This window comes from Triticum aestivum, unplaced genomic scaffold (assembly GCF_018294505.1).
Source record: "Triticum aestivum cultivar Chinese Spring unplaced genomic scaffold, IWGSC CS RefSeq v2.1 scaffold84327, whole genome shotgun sequence".
NCBI lineage: Eukaryota > Viridiplantae > Streptophyta > Magnoliopsida > Poales > Poaceae > Triticum > Triticum aestivum.
In genome coordinates, this window is record NW_025228720.1 from 34,057 (window position 1) to 39,541 (window position 5,485).

The window sequence follows — 5,485 nt, forward strand, 5'->3', positions numbered from 1 at the left end:
AGGAGACTAGCAACAAAAGGTAAACCATTTGAAGCTTATTTTCGGCTCTTTATCATCTTATTAACTGTGAGCTGTCAGTTTTTGTGTTTTTATTTTTCTTGTCACTACAATTTGTGGAGCTACCCTCTCTGTTCCTCTTTCTCCCCATGATGATTATTAGACATTTTTCAGCCAAGATTTGCTCTGTGTTTTTGTAAATACAAAAGTTTTTTTACATGATATCACTTTGTAAAATATCTGCTCAGTATTGATTTGTTTTTTAACTTTTTCAGAAAAGAACAAGGTACTAACACGTCTTCACGAAAGAATAAGAACTATCAATTCTTTAGGGAAAAGAACAAGGTGCCCTCACTTTAGTTAATTTTTGTGTAATTGCGCATCTTGGTGTTGCTGGTGGACATTAGGTAAGTTAGGATGTTTATTTTCTGTCCTCTAATGAGTAACATAATTGTACATAATCATTATTAGTAATCAGTTTTTAGTATTATGTCTGTAACTATGTTTGACATTTTCATCATTCAATATTTTTTTCTCCAATCTGCATTTCATGTTTGTATTCTCATTCTGTCTTGTTGCTATGCTCAATAGCATCAGGCATTTCTCAATCTATATCGTACTCATTTTTCAGTTTGCTTTCATGGATGATGTTGCGGGCCAAGAGGGGTGGGAGGCAGGGGTGTTGTTGGGTCTGAGTGGGAGGCATCGCGTATCTCTTTTCTCTTTTTTTAATAATCGCGCGACATATATGCTCGTGGAAGCCTGTTAGCGAGGTGATGGATTTTGTCAGGGCCCAACAAAGGATCCGGTTGCATAAATAAAAAGATTATTAGTAAGTACTAGTATTTTTTTTCCAATGGATAAGCAGGCTCTGGTTGCATAAATAAAACGATTATTAGTAAGTGTAATATTTTGATCCCAACCATGGTCTTCTCTTGTGCATTACAAATTTGATAAGGAGGCTTGGTCCTCCAAGATGGAAGGCTATATTACACTTTCAACAACTTTATGAACTGACCCAGCTAGGCCTTGTTTCTTGAAGATTTCCTACCAACCGAACAGGATCACGCTACACATCTTTGTCTGAACTCCTTAAATGTTTAATCAATCATGTGTCTGTTGATCCTCATATTATTATTTTTTGTTGCTGTTTGCAGCTGACCTTGCAAACTAATGTATACATATAGTGCCCTTTTTATTATTATGAAAACTAAACAGTGGGCGTTTTCTACTGCGTAGAGCAACTCCAGCTTTCTGGCTGGGTTGCTTTTGGGACAAAAAATTAATTTTTTTTCTTGAACAGGTTTATAAATCTTACATACTAAGGTTGTTCTCTTTGTAGTGCAGACCTAGATGAAGCTGACATAATCGCATTCTCAAACGTGAAAGTCGCGTGCAGACTACAGCCGGAAAACTCCGGAGGTAAATTCTGAAACCTGAAAGTTACATGCAGACTACACCGAGAAAACTCCAGAGGTTCATTCTGAAACCTGAAGGTTTCATGTAGACTACAACAAGAAAACTCTAGAGGTAAGTTCTGAAATCGAAAGGTTGCATGCAGACTGCAACCAAAAAACTCATGTAAGTAAATTCTGAAACATGCAAGTTGGCTGCGGACTACACCAGAAAACTCATGAGATAAATTTCAGAAGAAAAAGAAGTAACTCCCAAACCACCAGTCCATCATGGATATAAAATCAAGAGGTCAGCCAGGAAACAGTTTGCACACACGCACTGCTAGCAAACCGGCCGAGCAGTGTTTGGAACGAATTACAGTTACTCTGACCTAAGTTCCGCCCCAAAGAAAGTAAAGTAGTGTAAGTACATTGCAGTATGGAAGTACGAACAAATGTTTGTGTATGTACAATACGATACATACAAATGCGTAAAGGATGGTTTGCCCTTGCGGGCGTATATAACCTTATTTCTTACTGAAAATTAATAGTAAAACCGAGACAACAAAAATAGTCTGAATGTGTTGAAGTAGCCTAACTCTTTATAGACCATTTACTTGTAATGAGCGATTTTTAGCCTGGTTGATTAATGGTGTTTTTAGTCAAGAGTTGTGTTGTCCATCTACTAATTGGTCATGTTGATCTCATACCGCGTTCATGTCATAGCTCTAACACTTCCTCTAAAAAGATTGTAGCCAGAAGTATATTTGGCCTTGATAAAATCCCTACCTTTTTGGTGGCAGTTGGTGCTTTGGGTTTGAGATTGAATTATTTTTTGTCCATTTGATGATTACATAAGAGAATAAGCAGGCTTGTTGGAGAAAAAAATGATGTCTTCACATATATAGTTCTTGGTTTCATCTTGTGCTTGTTTTCTGAATCATTTTAAGAGTGCGGTTAGTTTATGCTCATCTTTTTTACCATATTTTCAGTTGAGTGTCCTTGTTCATCTTTATGTGCAAAACATAAATATTGATTCTCACTAGTTTTTTTTCACTTTTGCTATCATTGACATAAGCCAAATGATGAGAAAAACAAGAAGTGGATGTATATGTTATTTTCACCTTTAATTTTATTTGTTTTTCCACATGTCCTTAACGGTGACAACACTATCATGATGCAACCACACTAGTTTTTTGTACAAGGTTCAAGTAGATAACAGTTCTGCTACAAGCACTAGTTAGATGATAGAAAACATACCGGTGAATCATATCCTGGTGCTCATAATCACCAAATTTGAGAACATGATTTATAGAATAGAACCCTCAACATCGCCTATGGGTGCTTTAAGTATACTGTTTTTTTAACATGATAGCGTAAAAAGCCGATTTTCTTGATGTGGGACTTTTTGAATTGAAGTTTGAGATACCTTGAGCCCAAAATGGAAAATTCTTCCATTGTTGGTTGCGACTGTCTAGGGCATTGTTGACTTTTTTTTATTTCTAGTTGATCGGATCCCTCTATCCTTGTTGCTAGCATGCACTTCTATTTGATTCTTGTACATGCTATTCAACATGAAACCAGTGTGGATTATTTCTTTCCACTTACTTAAAACTGTGTTGCGTCTAGACGGTGATAACCAAATATTTTAAAAAGAATCAGAATTTTGCATGACCTTCTTTTTGTATGTTCATCTTCTATCAGCCATTAGAACCTCATTTCTTGTGATTAAAAAATAATGGCCATATTGAACTCGTATTGTTGAACTCATATTGTGTTCTTGTCGGCGCTCCTACACTTGCTCTAAATAGCATGTAGTTGTAAAGCTTGCTTGATTAATGGTATTTTAATTAGTCATATTGATCTCATATTCTTTTCATGTCAGTGCTCTAACACTTGCTCTAAATAGCTTGTAGCCGTGAAGTCTATTTGGCTTTAATAATATCCCTATCTTTCTGGTGGCAATTGGTGCTTTGGGTTTTACATTTTTTTCCTTTGATGTTCACATAGGAGAGTAAGAATGCTTGTCGGACGGCTAGTAGGAGGCATGACTTCTTTTTTTTGTTGAGCTTCTACTCGCCATTATAATTCTAGCTTTTGGAGTTGATGAAATTCCGTTATGTTGCAGTTCCGGAGTGGCATGTGTCCTTTATTGTGTGGATGGGGATTGAGGTACATCGTTAGTTACGTCTGTTGGATTATCTTTTTAACTTCATTATTTTTCATTTTCAAAACATTGTGGATGGGGTTTGTAATAATGCATGGGAATGATTTTTATTGCTGGAATCTCGTCTCGGTTTTACACTATTTTCAGTTTGGTTACTTGTCGCTAGCACCACCGTGGTCGTTGTGGGGTCCTTCGTGTTCTGCATTTCGGTATGTAAATTGACCTATTCAAAGGGAATATGAGAATGCTTACATTTAGTTATGTATCAAGTGTTGTATTATTATTGTAGAACAAAATATTTATTGTTTTTTAAGGGTAAATTTTTATTGGTGGAGAACTTAAGATCAATCCTCTTTTTCTAGACAACAAGCACGCGGTATGATTTTGAGAGAGAGAGAGAGAGAGAAACATCCTGCCCATTCGACGCACGACTCTTGGATCAGCCGGTGGTACAAATTCGCGCCAAACATCGACGCGCACGCTAGGGAAACTCAAACTTTCTCCAAACGCAAAATCTTGCCCCTCAATGACCCCCGCACCAGCCGTTGGACTCGTACAACCTAAACACAACAGCACCTCACGTGTTACTTTTTTCATTTCAAAATAACATACATCTTTTTTTGCAGCGAACAAAAATACCCACATCGCCAGCGTCCCCTTGCCGGGCATCGATCCGTGGGTTGACCAATCAGTATGGAGCAACACCCAAAACAAAATCCCCATGTATCTAAGCCGTCGGATGTGGCGGACGGCTGGGATTGGCCGGAGAGCCAATCTATCCGTGGGCACTCACCGCTGGCCGACCAATGAGGGAGCCTCCCACGGATCCATCCCCGCCAGCTGCTCACGATTGATTCTGCGGGTCGTCGGATGTCGACAAATGGACGGACGGACGAGATCGGGCGAAGACGATGGCGATCCTATCGAACAATTAGAAGGAGTCCGCTACAACGCTCCTCTCTCAAAACTAAATTTGTGCGTCCGCCGTCTCCTCGTCTCTGAAGAAAGAAGAGGAGAGAAAAGGGAAGAAAAGAAATTTGAAACGAATCGCATCCCCCATCCACCTCCTGTTTGTCTCCCTCCCCTCCCCTCGCCGCCGCCGCGATTCCGGCGAGTTCCAACGGCATGCAGCACAACGCCAAGACCTGGTCGCTCCGGCTCTTCCTCCCCTCCGACCAGATTTCTTCCTCCCTCCCACGGCCGGGTCGAGCTGTCAACTTGTATTCCGACAGAGCTTGACAAAATCTCATACTTTTACTTCCTCGTTCAGAAAAACCTGAAAACTCTGCATATTTCAGGTTGATACTAACTTGGTAATGTTGTTGTTCTAAGACCCCGCTGCCGCTGCCGCTGTGGACGCCATGGAGACCGTCAAGGTATCTCACTCTGTTCTCTCTCTCTCTCATTTCCCGACCATCAGTTACCCGGAGGTGTTACCTCTTTTCACCAGTGCAACCCTGTGTGTGTGCGCGTGTGTAGTACTCCCTCCATCCCGAAAAAAGTGACTCAACTTTGTACTAAAGTTAGAACAAAGTTGAGTCACTTATTTTGGGACGGAGGGAGTATGGGATTCAACAAGACACAATGAGGTCTTGTAGCGATGATTCTTCTGCTCGTCACACAAGTGAGCCTATCTATGCCAATTTTTTCTTGGCTTGATTGATTCCAACACTTAACTTTTAGTTTGGCAACTATAAAGAGATCGATTTGGGGGGAGGTGAGGTACACGAATGATAGTAGGCCAGATTCAGACTTGTATTCGAGAGGAAATTCATAGTTTCAGTTTCGCAACACACGCCCACACATAGCAATAGCCAGATTCAGACATGTGTTGGAGAGGAAATTCAGAGTAATCTGCTTGCCTATGTGCTAGGCTTGCATGTCAATTGTCTCATAACCGAGCCATTGGTCCTGGGTTTAGTTAGGA